General features: G+C 43.5%; 1 pseudogene; it reads left to right on the forward strand.

The window, feature by feature from the left end:
• Nucleotides 1–14,335: 14,335 nt before the first annotated feature.
• On the forward strand, nt 14,336–14,846 carry LOC104852200 (annotated as a pseudogene).
• Nucleotides 14,847–17,433: the final 2,587 nt, after the last annotated feature.

Genomic DNA, 17,433 nt, shown 5'->3' on the forward strand with positions numbered 1-17,433 from the left:
CCCCAGGGCTGTAGCTGGGGACCAGGAAAGTGGTGAGGGTTCTCCCAACCATAGTTCAATCGTTTGGTCAGGTCCTGATGTTCTAGAAAGGCTTCAGGCCTGAGTGGCTCCTATCAGCTCCCCTTAGCAGCAATAAGATCTCAAGTGACTGTTGACTTTAGTAGTCAATTTCTTAACCTAAGAAATGGGGCTACAACTCTTTACCGAGATGGCTTAATGTGTGCTTGGAGGGTGCTATGAGCCTGTGGTGGGAGGCTTGCTGTTTGCTTGTCACTGTTTTTTTGAAACAGGGTCTTGCTTATGTAGCCCAGACTGGCCTCGAACTCCTAGCGATTGTCTTGCCTCAGCCTTTTGAGTGCTGGGTTTACAGGCGTGTGCCACCATGCCCAGCCTGGTGCTTATCACTCTGGAACTGACTTCCACTGTACAGCGCTTGCTCAGTCCTTGGCTTAGACTGACTCTCCAACAGCTTTCCAAGCAGATTATAGCTACTCTTATTTCACTGATAGGAACTGTGTAGTCTTAGGAGCTAATTCTTATTAAACATGCTGCAAAAAATTGCCAACAGCAACAGAAAAATCAACTTTGGGGGCACAATTTAGATGAAGTCTTACAGTTAAAAGAAAACTCACTTTTTCTGGGCGTCCTATAGTCCTCCAATTTCTGTGGGACCTTTGGCTTTGAGTTACATACTTCATTGAAGCTGGTTTCCAGTGACAATCACCTGGGTAGGCTTGGGGAGCAAGATAAGCAATAAAGAAAAAGGAGTAGACATATGGAGTGTTGAAGAGGATTTGGGGGATTGTATTCCTTCATCCTTTTGGGTGTACAAGTTAAACATGGACTTCTGGGACCAATTGGACAAATTCTCAATATCTTAAAAATATCGGGCCAGAGATTTAGCTCAGTGGCACTGCACCAGCCTCACAAGGGCAAGGTCCTGAGTTCAATCCCTGGTTCAAAAAAATGAAACAAAACCAAAGCAAACAAACAAACAAATCTAGCAATCTTCTTGCTTGATATTTGTCTTAAGGAAATAATTAGAAAAGCAGGACAAAAGGAGTATTCAAGAGCTGGATATGGTGAAACATGCTTACAAATCCCAGTACTGGGTGGCTGAGGCAGGAGGATCACCATGAATTTGAAGCCAGCCTGGTCTACATAGTAAGTTCAAGACCAACCTGAACCATATAGCAAGATCCTGTCACAAAATGAAACAAGAAGGATATTCAAGTGTGCTGTTGATGAATAATGAGAGATTAAAAGTAGCCTAAATATCTAACAATAATATATTGGTTAAGTAACTGGTGCAATTGTTTTGTTTGGTTTTGGTTTTTTGAGACAGGGTCTCACTATGTACTTGAGACTGATCTGGAACTCACTCAGCAGCCCAGGCTGGTCTGGAACTCAAAGTGTGATCCTCCTGCCTCAGCCTTCCGAGTGCTGGGATTACAGGCATGCGCTACCATGCCTGGCAATTGGTGCAGTTTTGTAGAAGTCTTTTGTTGGAATTTATTGGGTCTTCTATGTAGAGTATCATGCCATCAGCAAATAATGACAGTTTAATTTCTTCCTTTCTTATCTTTATTCCTTCTTCCTCTTATCTAATTGTTGTGGCTATTGTTTACAGAAATATACTGAACAGAACTGGTGATAGTGCACAACCTTGTCTTGTTCCTGATTTTAGTGTGAAAGCTTTCAGTTTTTGACCAGTTAGTGTGGTGTTGGCTGTCAGTTTTTCATAGATAGCCTTTATCAGGTTGAGATGATATTCCAATTTTCTGTAGGGTTTTTATCATGAATGGGTGTTGGATTTTGTCAAATGCTTTTTCTGTGTCTATTGAGATGATCAAATGTTTTTTGTCTTTGGCTCTGTTAATATAGTGTATTACATTTATTGATTTACATATGTTGAACCATCCTTGCATCCCTGGGATAAATCCAACTTGGTCAGGGTGTATGATCTTCTTGATGACCCCCTGATTCTGTTTGCCAGTATCTTATTGAGGATTTTGTATCTATGTTCATTAGGGAGATTGGCCTGTAGTTCTCTTTTTTGGTTGGGTCTTTCCCTGGTTTTAGAATCAAAGTAACACTTGCTTCCAGGAATGAATTCAGAAGTATTGCTTCCCTTTCAATTTCATCAAAAAGTTTAAAGCACAGTGGCAATAGTTCTTCTCTAAGTGTCTTGCAGAATTCAGCAGTGAAGCCATCAGGACCTGAGCTTTTCTTTGTTGGTAAACTTTTAATTACATTTTTAATTTCACTGATTATAATTGGGATGTTTAGAATTTTTATATCTTCCTTGTTCAATTTTGGTAATTCATATGTAACTAGGAACCTGTCCATTTCTTCTGTGTTTTCCATTTGCTTAGAGTACATGTTCTTGAAGTAGGTATTAATGATCCTCTGGATTTTCTGCTGAGCCTTCAGGGAATATTTAAGATCCAAACTATAACACCATGGTCACTTGACGCACAGTGCTTCACGGTGGGAATGTGTGGCAGAGGAGGCCTGTTCACTGAATGGTGGCTTGGAAAGTGAGCAGGGAAAGAAGTAGGAGCCAGTGTCTCCATATCACCTTCAAAGGCTGCCCCATGAACTAACTTCCTTATACTAGGCCACACCTCCTATAGGTTCTACCACCTTTCAATAGTGCGACCAGCTAGGGGCCATGGCTTCAACACATGGCCTGTGGAGAGATTCAAGGTCCAAACACATAGGTGCTAAAGGATGAATCTGGCCCACTTTTGCCCTTCACGCTCTCTCCTTTTGCCATGGATGACACAGCAAGTAAATCCTTATCAGACACCTCTCACCATGAGCTCAGACTTCCCAGTCTCTAGAACTATGAGCCAGTGAATTTCTGTTCATTATAAATTACCTGGCTTGTGATATTTTGCTATAGCAGCACAAAGTGCACTAAGACAATATCTACCTAAATATTAATTTCTTGTGATTGGTTGGTGTTTAGGATGTGTTCTTAGTATACTCAGAGTTGTGCAAACACCGCCACCTAATTTCAGAACATTTTCATCTCCTAAAAAAGAAATCCCTTATCACTCCTCTGCCCTGTTCCTGGAAACCACTAATCTACTTCTGTCATTATAGGTTTGCCTATTCTGGACATTTCATGTAAATGGAATCATATAACACATGACTGTTTATATCTGGATTCTTTTAGCTTAATGTCTTCAGAGTTCACCTGCACTGTAACATGTGTCAGTCCATTATTTCTTTTTGTTACCAAGTAACATAACATTTTGGGATGATGCCACATTTTGTTTAACCAGTTATCAGGTGATGGACATTTGGTTTTATTTTTCCTTTTTGGCTATCATAAATAAAGCTGATATAGATGCGTGGGTAAAGTTTTTGTGTGAGCATTATTTTTCATTCTTTTGGGTATATAGTTAAGAATAGAATCACTACATCATATTATAATTTTTTTTCATTTTTTGGAGACAGAGTCTCACTGTGTAGTTCATGCTGGCCTTGAACATCCTATGTGACCCAAACTGGTCTGGAACTTGGAGCAATCATCCTACCTCAGCCTCCTGAGTGCTGGGATTATGGGCTTGTGCCACCACACCCTGCGATAATTTTATTTTTAACTTTATGAGTAACTCCCAAACTCATCTCCATAACAGTTACACAATTTTATAGTTTTACTAGCAATGTAGATGACTTTTAGTTTCTCGAGATACTCTTGAACACTTGTTAAATCTCTTTCTTTCTTTTTTAAATACAAGTCTTCCTAGTGGATGTGAAGAGAATCTCACTGTGATTTTTGTTTGTATTTCCTTAACAACTGATGATGCTGGGAATCTTCATGAGTTTACAGATCTTTGAGAAATGTCTGCTTAAAACATTTGTCACTTGCTGGAATTTCAGTTGTTTCCTTTTGTTTTTCCACATTTCTGATTTGAACGCAACAGAAGAAGTTGCTTGTGTGATAATGAATACAAGAACTGCAAGAGAGACTAAATGTGGCCTCACAGTAGCCTTTCCTAGAGCCCTTCAAAGACACAGCCACCAATATTGGCATTGGCTCCCCCACAGTACACAAGGCATGATATCTTGTAAGGGTAGTAGTCCCTCCAGCCCTGACTAAGGCCCTATCATGAGGCTGTTTGTTTCACTGAAAATGCAAACCTGAGTCTCAAATCTACAAATACAGGAACACTTTCCAGTATGCAGGAACAAAAACAGTACTGTTCTAGAAGGCTGGCTCTGCCCTTGAGCTCCATAAAGCACCAAAACATCTTTTCTTTGGTGACTGTCACACTCCCCTGACCCCAGAGTCAGCGTGTTCCATCACTGATGCAGACAACAGGCTCCCTGGTAGAATGAGGGACTCAGGCCAGCAGGGAGGAGGTCTCAAAGTCTCAGTGAAGGTGTTAGCAGGGACTACTGAAAGGTAATTAGAGCTCTGTATTATCTTTACAGCTTTCACTCTTAAAAATATGAGTAAGTGATTTGTCCAGATACTTCACAAAAGGAGATATATGTATAATCTATAAGCATATTAAAAGGGCTCAGCATTATTAATGCTGTGGTTTGGTGTTTTATCTACTTGGTAGAAGAAAAGGCCTTACCTTTCTGGGGAAGAGAAACCCAAACCCTCCGAACTTAAACTCTGGTTGTCCATTAGAAGAAGGAGAGGTACTTCATTTATTTTCACTATGGGCCTATAGCCCAGAAAACAAGGGACAGTTAATTTCTTAGCCCAGGTGCTCCCTCAGACTGCTGTAGGGGTTGTGTTCTAGAAAGAAAAGAGAAGGTTCTGGACATCCATTGGGAGGGAGATGACTCAGAGTGTAGTTAGTGGCTGTCAAGTGTGTTGATTTCATAAGGGTGGGGCCAGTGGCAAGACTCTGTGCCCAGCCTATCTGAGACCAGTGTGTCACCACCTGAAATGTGGCTGGTCACAGGAGGTCCAACTGGATGACTGAGAGGGTGATTTGGAAGATGTGAACCCAAAGAAATCCTGGATTTGGGGAATTCAAGAGAGACGGCAGCACCAAAGAATTGGAGAGTCAGCTCAGAACCTGGAACCAGAGAAGGCCCTGAATTTAACCCAGCATCTGGCCTCCACCTGAATGGGGATGGGAAACAGGTGTGCTCTTTGTGTGTGTCACCGCCTGTCCCCCAGGATTCCCAAGAAATGTGCGACTTGTATTTCTCAGTTCTCCTAGGAGCCAGGTGTATAATAACTCGGGGACATTTTAACTTGAAAATGCAAAAACATCCTTCCAGCTGCTTCCTCCTTTTCCTTCCGGGGCCAGAATGATGTAGGGGCTGGGCTTGGTTCTGAAATCAGATGGAAAGTGCTTTTGCTTCTAGAGGTTAGAAAAAAACTGTCAAGCAGCCAAAGCCTCATTTCTAAAAAGACAACATGAAATGGGTCGAGTTCTGGTTAATAATTCAGAGCTGACAAGAAGCTCGAGTGAATTATCAGATATACCCACACCCTTCTCTTTTTATCAGCTTGCAAATGTCCTCTTTGCCACCTGGTTGAAGAGGAATAGTGACAAAATGTTAAAAGTTAAACTATTCATTCATTCATCCACTCAAAAATTTTTATGACCGCTTCCTACATACAGGCAGACACTACCTGTGCTAAGGCACAGAAGACAGTGGGTTTAGTATACCCACAGAGTTGTGCATCCACCTTCACAGTCAATTTTAGAACATTTTCTTCACTCCAAATGAAACACTGTACGGTACTATTTAGGCTACTAGTCCCCCACCCCACCATCCCCTAGCCTTAGGCAACCTTTAATCTACTTTTTTTTTTTTCCTCTATAAGTTTGCCTGTTCTATAGACATTTCATATAATAGAATAATACTCTATTTGGTCTTTTGGAACTGGTTTAAAAACTACTTTTAGGCCAGGAGTGGTGGCGCACACCTGTAATCCCAGCACTCGGGAGGCTGAGGCAGGAGGATCGCTGTGAGTTCGAGATCAGCCTGGGCTACATAGTGAGTTCCAGGTCAGTCTCAACTACATAGTGAGACCCTGTCTCAAAAAAAACAAAAAACAAAAAACAAAAAACAAAACTACTTTTAGCTTGTAATCCCAGCAGTCTGGAAGGTTGAGGTAGGAGGATTTCAATTTACAAACTACCTTGGGTGACTTGGTGACTTAGTGAGACCCTGTTTCAAAAATTAAAAAAAAAAATTTTTTTTTAAAAAGAACTGGGAAATGAGATCTAAGATCTGTCATGTGAAGGTACAAGATCCCAATGATAAATGTAACTGTACTGTATACTTAAAAAGTACAAATAAACTCAATAAAAAAAGAACTGGGGAGATAGCTCAGTGAGGAGGCCTGGGGTTCAGTTCCCGGTACTGAAACAAACAAACAAACAAACAAACAAATAAACTCTCTACTTTTAACAGGGCAATGCAGCAGTTTACATTTGGGTCTGAAGGGTGGCGGAGACGACCTTTTGAGAGTGGCTGCTTAGCCTCAGGAATTCATTCATCCTCTCAAATACTAATTCCCACTCACAAAGCTGCTGTGGGCGTGGGTGGGAGAGTGCAGTGAGGGATGAGTGCAGGGAGTTTACTTACCAAAGTAATCCCATTGGGAGCCGATGGCCTGCTGTGCCTATTGAAAAGTTGAGCTCAGGCTGTGTGAAAAACATTTTCTCTGCTTCTCATGAGGAAGTTGTGTCTGGACCTTCAGGTTGGCAAAGCAGTCCTTTGGGATCTTTCTCACTCAAGAGGTACAGAAACTTTCAGCAACTTTGATTTGGCTCCTGTTACCTGGAGAGAGGAGACTCTGGGGTCCTCTAGGGACCACTGTCTCCTCTACATTCCCAGATTCCTGCTAGCTATTGCCCCAGCCCCTCCAGACTTTGAATTTTTTTTTCTTTTTTTTGAGACAGGGTCTCACTAGGTAGTTTAGGCAGGTCTTGAACTCAGCTGTGTGGCCCAGGCTAGACTCAAGCTTGTGAGGATCCTCCTGCATCAGCCTCCCAAGAGCTGGGATTTCAGGAGTGTACCGCCATGCCTGATTCTCCAGATTTCTTCTTTTCTTTAGTATCAGGGATTGAACTCAGGACTATGTGCTTGTGAGGCAGGCATAGCACCACTGAGATAAAACCCCAGCTCTTTCCAGATTTCTTGAAGGCTCTGAACTGTTGGCCGCTTCCAGGGTCCCTGCTGCTTGGCTTCTGACCTACCCTAGGTAAGCTGATTGATTTTTGGCTGTAGCTGCTGCAGAGTGGCTCCCTATGAGGAGTCCCACCATTGGGAACCTTTCCTGCTCTGTTCAGACCCTGCTTGGCCCTGGTATGATGCACCATGGGAAGCTCACAGCCCAGGTGGGCAGCTAACCTCTGCCCTAGCCTGTGACTAGGGCAGCCGCTCTTTCAAAGATCTTTCTTCCTGGCTCAAACTTGAGATAGGATGCCAGAAACCTGCTCAGAGGAGAGGAGGACCCCAGGATACTGCTCTGGTCAGTGCACGTATTCAGGCTGTAGTCCTGTCACCTCCACACCGGTGGTCACACACAGGTGCAGAAGAGTCTGGGGGCCGAAGCTAGAGGAAGGCCTGAAGCCATGCCTCCTGCCGGGCTGCTCCCCTCAGCAGGGTGCTCAGGCCTGGGGACAGAAGCACCTGGGGCAGCGTGTCCCAGCGAGCAGGAGTGTGCACTAACTGGAGGTCGAGACAGTAGTAGTTGCCATCTAGATTTTTATTTATTTTTATATATGTCACTCATCAAACATGTTCATTCATACCCGCCAGGTGCCACTCCCTGTACCTGCACAAGTCCGAGGAGCGCGACTTTGTTTCTCCTTTCCGGGTGATTGCGGTTGTCGATCCGGTTGCCTCCTCCTTGATCCGGGGTGCACACCGGGCAGGCGTCCGATGTCTCATCTGAGGTCTCAAAGTCTCAAGGTCTGGTCTGGCGGAGTGTCGTCGAGCTGGATCGGATGTCGAGTGGGACGAGCTGGTCTTCTGCGCTCTCTCTCTCATACTATTCTAACTGGGGGTCTGTGGCACTGGTTCGGGTTTATCACTTCACACATATTGGGGTGTTTGATTAGATTTTGGGGTCACACACGTCATAGGGTGTCACACCTTGAATCTGTTGATTAGATATCACACTTCCCTCAGAGGTTACCTATCATGTTTCACACACTGAATCTGTTTGGTTAGATATCCTCTCCACTCTTGGGAGCACATTGACATTGTCTTGGGCTATGCTCACCACACAGGGGCTTAGGAGAGGGGAGCCTGAGGAGGAGGCCAAGGAGGAGGAGGGTGCTTCTCTTCCTCCAACTGTGCCCACTGAGATGTGAATCTAGCAGTCCAGGGTGTGGATAAAGACACGGCCAGAGAGCAGTCACCAGAACTGTGCGACAGTCATCCCTGCCCCTCCCTCGGCAAAGGCTGAAGGTCAGTCAGGACACGGAGCTGGGGGAGGGCGACGAGGGGCGCTGTTGGCCTAATGATCACGGCCCCCCCATAAGCTCCACGTGTGGAAGCAGCTCCGGGGACCTTGTGTAGGAGGCAGCCGGAAAGAGAAGCCGCAGTTCACAGCCCTCCCACGGGCCCTGGCCTCCTAGGTTGAGAGGTCTGAATTATTAAACTCTGGGAGACAGGCTGGCTGGCTGGCACGCATGCCAAGGGGAACAGATCAGCTCCTCCCTGTTCTGTTCACTCACCTGAAAGGGGAAGAATCAGCTGCCTCCAACTCCAACCACCCTGTGCCCAGAACAGTAAACAGGGCGTCTGGCTGGCCTTGGAGAGGCCTCACCTGGGCTCCCCTCCCCCTTTCTCAGGCCTTTTGTTTACGAGCCCTGGCTCATTTCCCTCTCTCAACCCTGAGCTCCCCAGCCACACACATTTTACACATTTTTAGCATTCCCCATCCCACAAAGCAGATTTGCGTCTCCCCCCCACCCCAAGGAGGACCCTATAGCTGCAGAGGGGCTGCGGTTTCCAGAGCTTGGGTTCCATGGGGCCAGTCATGGGGTTACCCAAATCCAGATGCTGTCCTCGGGATGCTGACTGGCAAGACCTGTGCTGCCAGCTGGAGGTGTCCTGAGGAGGCCACATCCACTCCCAGATCTGTTCTTAGGCTTCCTCTGGAGCCACTGCTGAGCAAGTAGGGTTAACGAACCCTCATAAATGTCCCATTTCCAATATGTGGAAAAGAAAGGCAGAGGGGATAGAGGTCAGAATGGAGGTGGGGGAGAGATGCCAGGCCCCGGCCTGTGTCCCCTGGATCTAGAATCCCAGGGCAATCATGAACCCTTGGGCCTGAGGATTATCCAGAGGTTTGTGGATCCAGAAAGCCCATTCTTCCCTACAATCCTCTGTAAATGCCTATATTCTCTAAAACCAGTGATGTCCTCTCTGGATGAAGACAAGCAGCTTCCTTAGGAGCGTAGGACACCCCTGACCTGTTTCTTTGATAGCCCACTCCCTGTTTCTTCCTCAGACACAGCTCTGAGTTCACATTCATATTTGTTTTATCTGGTCAGATAGGAAAAATTGCCCACAACTTGAAAAAGGGACACAGAGATTTTTGCAGGCCTTTGAGTCATGCTGGACTTGGGGATCAGCAAGTAGGCTTGGGGGATGGGATTCAAGAGGTATATTTGAATTTCTAGGGATATAACTTTTGTCTAACCTGCTACTTACTATGGACTAGGGTGTTTTACAATTTTGTAAGAGATGGAAAACATATAGCCACAGATCCTTGTTTTATAATGATACAAATAAAAAAATTTAGTTAATCAGCTAAGCTTTTTTTTCTTCATTGAGTTTATTGGTACATTTTAGATATACAGTACAGTTACATTCATCATTGGGATCTTGTACCTCTACATGACAGGTCTTGGTTCTCACTTTTTCCCCTTGTGCCTGCCCTCCCTGCACCCCCACCTCCCCTCCCCCTTGACAAACACTTCATTTCCATTTTTTCATTTTCTCATATTTTTTTCTTTTCCCTTATTAGCTTTCCCCTACCCTTCCCACTTTCCCTACATCTTTAGCCCCTTTCTTCCTATTTTCACATTGTCCATTATATCATTAGAATCAGCTAAGCTTTTCTGCTACATCAAGTAATTAAAGTCTTACTATTTCTACATTCTTCCCCTCTGCACTTGTAAGTACTTCACTGTCTCTTACCTTTTTTATTTTTTTGAAGTATTGGGAATCAAACTTAGGGTCTGGCACATGCTTGGCAAGTGCCCTAGCCTCGCTGTCTTTGAATCAGCTTTTCCAATCCTGCTGGGCCTCTCATTCTATATTTGTATGAAAGATGTGTTTTCTTCTAAAAAAAATTTTAAAAACTATGTTGTAAAATCAAAATTTTCATATATAGTTCTATGAGTTTTAACCCATATATACCACAATCATGATACAGAACAGGCCCATCAGCCCCCAAATACTCCTTTTTACCATTCATCCTTTTAGAACCATGTTTTCGCTTTTTGAACTGGGCCTGGTGGTGTATGCCTGTAATCCCGGCATTTGGGAGGCTAAGGCAGGAGGATCAAGAATTCAAGGCCAGGGATATATGATGAGTTTGAGGCCAGCCTGGACTACAGTATAGCAAGACCTTGTCTCAGAAAACAAAACAAAACAAAACAAAACATTCTTTGATAAGATGCAGAAGGATGGTATTGGGCAGGGGTGTTTTGGATGGGCCTATCTTCATAACCCAGGTCTGTGAGATTCCCCATCTGTCTCCCTCTGTCAAGCCCAGGGAAAGGCATGGAGGCTCAGAATTCAGCTCTGTCCTGCCACCCCATGCCTGCCTTCCCTCTCAAGGCTCCCAGGATCCAGTGAGTTAGTCCTGAGAACAGAGAGGGAAACCTCGGAACCATCATTGCGTTTTGGGGGCAGCAACTCAGGATCAATCCTCCTTCCATTATCCTAAGAGAAACAAAATAAAAATAACAAAGACTTTGGTGTTACTGCAAGACAGGCAGTGGTGCGCTGGAGATACAAGAGCCTTCCGCATTTGCCTCTGTGCAGGGATTCAACCACAAGGACCAGGAGCACGGTGCACGGTAGGAGTGAGCTGTGTCTGGAGCCACGGTGGGGAGGAGGAAGGGAGGCTTGGGGTGGCCCTAAACAATAAAGCTCTAAGTGAAAAGCAGTCAGATAAATATATATCCTCTCTGTATGTCTGTCTAAGTGCCTTTGTCTCTCTCTCTCTTTCTCTCTCTCTCTCTCACACACACACACACACATGTAACACACACTCGTGCACAAGTACGTTTGAGCCTAAGCTATTTTTTGCCCAGTATATGTAGACGCCAAGGAGGCCTTCAAGTCTTCAGAGGTTCAGAAGCCATAGTTCTCTCACGCCACCCTTTAAAATTATTGAGCCAGGCATTGTGGTGCATACCTGTGATCTCAGCACTAGGGGAACTAAGGCAGGATTGTGGTGAGTTCAAGGCCAGCCTTGAATTACATAAACACCCTTAAAAAGCAAACAAAAAATTATTTAATATTTTATTTAGCTTTACTGTTAAGCAGTGAAAACATACTGGAAGCCTGTTTTCCCTCTGTGAGGGTGTGTGCCAGGAGGATAAAGAGAGGAAACTGAGATACAAGCTCCAGTGATCCCAGACAGCCTTATACCAGAGAAGCCCTGGAGACTCTTGGAGACCCAGTATCCTCTCCCCACAGCCATCTCTGGGTGCTGTGTTCCACTCTAGATTTCCAAGTTGTATTTCACTAGAATGTGCCTCATCTCTAGGGCCACTGTCTAACTTTTAGTCTCCAAGCTGTGACATTCCTAGGAGTAAAGTGGTGTCCAGGGTTGTCATTGCATTGGGACAATAAATGTAAGCTGGAACAGGGCAGGGAAACAGCAAGGTATTTTCCAATCTGAACTGGAAGCTTCTTTCATAGGGGGCCAGTCTGTCTGTGATAAATATATGCTTGGTCTCTGTTCCCAGAGAGATATGAATGTATTTTGTATGCCAGTGAGGTGACTGGGGGCCAGCGTCCCCAGGTAGCTTCAGGAAGGGAGGTGGTTTCCAGGGAGACCGAGGTCTGATCAGCAGTTTTCAGCCCCACCCTTGGCTATCAAGGAAGGGGAAGAGGTGGAGACTGGGTTTGTTAACAACGCCAGTGATTTCATCAAGCATTTCTACCTAATGTAACTTCCATAAATTGCCAAGAGAGCTTGTGGGTTGGTGAGTGTATTAAGGGGCCAGGAGAATGGCACAGATGGAGGGCATGAAAATCCTATGCCTCTTCTTGAATACTTTGCCCAATGCAGCTCTTCTGTTTTACTTTTCCTGAGATATGTTCTTTCTCCTCAACTGGTAATAGTAAGTAAAGTGCTTTCCTCAGTTTTGTGAATTGATCTAGCAAATTATTAAACCTTATGAAGGGTCATAGGACATCCTGTTATATATAGTACATGGTAAGATTGAAAAATACGGTGAACATTAAAATATTCTTTTTTAAGTTTAATACAGTAAAAGACAGTGCCATTAATCCTCCTCTCCCTTGCTTTAAACACACTTAGCCAATCATTCTTGCCACTTTTGAAGCAGTTCTAGAAGTCCTCTTTTGTGTGTTTAGTTGCACTGTCCTGGCTGCCTGGATGTCCTGAATTGGTTCAAAATGCTTACCTTTCACGATCATTTTAGTTTTGAGGAAAACCAGAAGTTGCACAGTGCCAGATCTTGTGCATAAAGCGCTGATGTGTTTACAAGCTTGCTTTCCCATTGAATGTCATGCAGCAGCAGAATTCACTTTTTTTCCCTCAGTACTGGGTACTGGGTATTCCAGTACCTTATGGAACCACATTCTCAGCCCATTGGAGACAGGTCTCACTAAATCACTAAGTTGCCCAGCTGGCTTTAAACTTTCTGTCCATCTTCCTCAGCCTCCCAGAGGGCTGGGATTATAATGTGCTGCCATAGCTGGCTACTCATCAATTTTTTGGACATTGTTTATTGGTACATTTAAAGCCAGCAGTACAGTTACCTTTATCATTGGAATCTTGTACCTTTACATGATATATCTTAGTCTCATCAAATTTTTTATCACAACTTGTAAAGACACACAAAAAAAAGACTTATAGACTGCTTCAGAATGTGGCAGGAGGATCATTGTGAGTTTGAGGTCAGCCTGAGCTACATAGTAGGTTCAAGACTATCCTGAATTATATATTGAAACCCTGTTTGAAAAAAAAAAAAAAGGCAAGAATAATTGGATGCTGGGTGTGGTGGCACATGTCTGGGATCCCAGCATTCAGAAGGCTGAAGCAGAAAGATCACTGTGAGTTTGAGGCCAACGGGGCTACATAGTCAGTTCAAGGTCAGCCTGAAGTGCATAATGAGACCCTGTCTCAAAAGCAAAACAAAAAACAAACAAATAACAGCAACAACAGTAACAAAAACAAGAAACAGTGGGATAAGCATGTTGGAAGTGATGGGGAATATTTTGAGGGGAAATTAATGGCCCTGTGTCTTTTATTTTAATAAATTAAAAAAAAAAATTTAAATATTCACCATATATTTTGATCATTCTTTGCGTAGCTTGTTGTTCAGAAGAATAGGTGCCAGCTTGGGCCTTGCAACTGGCATCTAAAGTTGGGGCAGTCTTATGGGACTGAGCCCTTAGCCTGTGGGTCTGCACTTATGCGTGATCGCTAATATCAGAAGTGAATAGAACTGTAGGACACTAGTTAGTAGGAATTGGAGATTGTATTAGTTTGTTTTGGGTTGCTATAAAACAATAACAAACCTGGGTAATTTACAAAGAACAGAGATTTAGGATGCGCCATCACTGCTCTGTGCAGTGATGCCTGGTACCCCTGCCCCCGCCACCTGCCTCTCTGCCTCCTGGGGACCAGCTGTGTGATTAGGCCACAATCTCCAATGAGTAGACATATTCCTCAGTTGTGTGGCGTTCTCGGTCACACATTTATGAGGTTTCTGAAGGGCAGTGGAGATTACTGCCAGGCACAGCACGACCTCTATGCAGACAAGTGAACTGTACAGACCCATTCCTGTTCCACTGAGAAGCCCGTGAGAGAGGCTCACGTGGACACAGAAGTGGTGAATTGAAATCGTGGAGCATTTTACAGGAGTTCTGACCTGGATGGGGTAAACCCTAGTGCACTTCCTTTCTCTTACCTCAGTATCACTGTATCGAAGGATTGCTGTTTCTTGTTAGGAGGTTCATTTCCTTTCCCAGTACTCCCAAGGCCATACTCAAAGCTCTGAGAAGTTCAAGTGGAGTATATTGAAGTAGACTTCAGTTTCCTACATCATTTCTGTTCGTTTTAAAATCTTTCATAATCCTCTTAAGTTTTTTTTAACTAAATTAATATGCTTGAATGACCCGCCCAGCTCCTGAGGAAATCACATACAAGAGCATGAGATTCCTCATTACACACAATACAACCAAAGCAACCTTAAACAAGTTTACAGAGGAACTTAAGAAGTATGGAGTTAACACAGTAGTAAGAGTATGTGAAGCAACTTATGATCCTACTCTTGTGGAGAAGGAAGACATCCATGTTTTTGACTGGCCTTCTGATGGTGGTGCACCACCGTCCAACCAGATTGTTGATGACTGGTTAAATCTTGTAAAAATCAAGTTTCATGAAGAACCTGGTTGTTGTATTGCTGTCCATTGTGTTGCAGGCCTCGGGAGAGCTCCGGTGCTTGTTGCCCTAGCATTAATTGAAGGTAGAATGAAATACGGAGATGCAGTACAGTTCATAAGACAAAAGTGGTGCGGAGCTTTTAGCAGCAAGCAACTCTTACATCTGGAGAGATGTCGCCCTAACGTGCAGCTGTGCTTCAGACTCCAACGGTCACAGGAACAACTGTTGCATGCAATAAAACTGGGGTGCCTGATGCGACCACCTGGATGTGCAGCTCGAGGCAGGACCTGACTGTCATACAGATTAGCCCGTGTGTTGGCTGGTGAATGAGTCTAAAGAAGCTTCCGTAGGAGTGTTGCAAAGCAGTCATACAGGCTACGCACAAGCTTAACAGAGTCACAACCTCTGTGTTTGGGTTATGATCAATGTACTTGGACAAGTACCACAAGATTCTTACTGCTCAGCATTTAAATTGTGCTTATCATTTGTACCAATTGACTTCCCTGAAATCGTGCAGCATTGAGTTGTCTCTGTGGCTATTCCCATGCCAGAATCTCAATGATACATAAGAAATTTAGAAAAATTAGGTGCCAAATAACCAGCACAATACTCATATTCTTAGTATCACATAGAACCAAAATTTTGGGAACTGAGAACACTCTAAACTGTGGTTTGTTCCTTCAGTCATTTCAAACATGGTAGGGCCCGTGTGACCATTTGCCTACTCACTTAATGTTTACATCTCACACTCATACCAGTCTGCATCAGGTTTGCTTAAATGTTGGTTGTTCTTTTTGAATATTACCAAGTCTACGGTGATTATTTAATGTCTTTCTGCAAGTTTTTTATTTTGTGAGGTTCTGGGAAACCTGCACTTTGAAATGTTACAGAAACACATGTCACCAGGCCTGGTAGCACATGCCTGTAATCCCAGCACTCAGGAGGCTGAGGCAGGAGGATATTGTGAGTTGAGACCAGCCTGGGCTACAGAGTGAGTTCCAGGTCAGTCTCAACTACATAGTGAGACCCTGTCTCAAAAACAAACAAACAAACAAAAAACAAAACAAACACACAAAAAGAAGCACATATCTTTAATGTCTCAGACAAAAAAGCCTTACATTTAATTTAATGCTTGCATTCCAAGGTGCAGCTTAACAGGGAGGGTCTGAGAAAAGAGTAGGAGTGGGCTGTTCAATATTTTTAGTAAAATGTTGCCTTTGTCTTGTGAGGAACATGTAAAATATGCTCTTTAGTAAATATTTTTAAAGGTATAGATGCTTTGTTATTGTAGCTAGCATAATTCTTAATCATAAAATTTCTGAAATTCTTGTAATTTTTTCCATACTTATCAGAAGTTGTTTACCAACTTATTTTTGTTTGAAGTGTGGTTTTTTTTTTTCCTTCTCTCCCCAACCTCTCGCAAAAAACAGAAGTGAGTTTCTGCTAATGAATTGAGCGGACATCTAATATTTTATATGCCTTTTGAGCTGTGTAACAATATTTGGATACTTGATAATTTATTTTATTATATGATTGATAAAATGGTGATGTATATTAATATTAGTTCAAGCATATATTTATACTGTCTGGGAATGTGCAGTTATAGTTCTGTGGGAGAAATAATTTGTCAGTGTTTGCCAGCTTGTAAAAACTTAGTGCGAGAGTTTAAACATCTAAATAAATAAAGAACAGAGATTTATTTCTACTGAGTGTGGTGGCATTCTCCTGTAATCCAGTACTTGGGAGGCTGAGACAGGAGAATTGTCAGTAATGGAGGAGGCGGGGATTGAACTTTTGGCGGTGGAACCACTGAGCCAAATCCCTGGCCCCAAGATTTATTTCTGATAGTGTGAGGAATGTATTTAGATCCAAAGAAGGGATTTCATAGGCAGGAAGAGAAGTGAAAAAGCTCTTTAATTCAAACTTTGCAAGGCTGAGTGTCTAACGGACAGGCATACCCAGGGAGGTCACAGCAAGCACTTTTAACTCCTAGCATGAAGGTCCCTTTCCTCTTTTTCCTACTGATTGGGTATGGTGAGGGACACAGTCTTGACCTGATGATGCTTAATTAGCCAGGCCCTGGCTCCCCTCCCAATTTGAGTTTGGATTTCTTTGTAATATTGTCTATTCTTTTTTTTTTTTTTAGACAGGGCCTCACTATGTAGTTCAGACTGCCCCAGAACTCACTGGGTAGCCCAGGCTGGTCTCGAATTTGCAGTGATCCTCCTGCCCAGCCTCCTGGGTGCTGGGATTACAGGCATGTGCCACCTCGCCCGGCTCTTTGTCTATTCTTTACTTTGGGACTTTCAGAAAAGCAGATGTTCCTGTTTAAGAGTTCTGTGTATATGACCTTGTTAGTTATGAAGTTACTATGTTGCTACTTGGCCCTAGCTAAAAGAGTATATACTTTTCTTCTCCCTCCTGCTACTCAGACCTATAGTCTACCAAGACTTTCTTTCCGGTTTATTTCTCCCTTAGGTGCTGTTTGCTAAAAGACCCTCGAAATGCATCAATTTTGCCTGCCAGTAATTTTACCATTCAGAGTTAACCATTTCATCTTGAAAATGGACCACTTTAAATTTCGTTTTCTTACAGTAGTTCTGAATAAAGGGAGATACAGATCTGGGGCTCACATTCAGCTCTGACCTTCAGGCAGAAGGCAGAAGGGCAAGAGAACAGCCATGGTCAAATTCACCTTTATCCCATTCACCGGAGCAAAGCTCTCCTGATTTGAACACATCTGACTCTGTTGCTTTGGAGATTATGTTTCCAGTGCATGAACTTTTGGGGACACAATCAAATGATAGCAAAGACTATCTTAGTCT

Source organism: Fukomys damarensis, unplaced genomic scaffold (assembly GCF_012274545.1).
Source record: "Fukomys damarensis isolate Sample0158 unplaced genomic scaffold, DMR_v1.0_HiC HiC_scaffold_2, whole genome shotgun sequence".
In the NCBI taxonomy this organism is placed as follows: domain Eukaryota; kingdom Metazoa; phylum Chordata; class Mammalia; order Rodentia; family Bathyergidae; genus Fukomys; species Fukomys damarensis.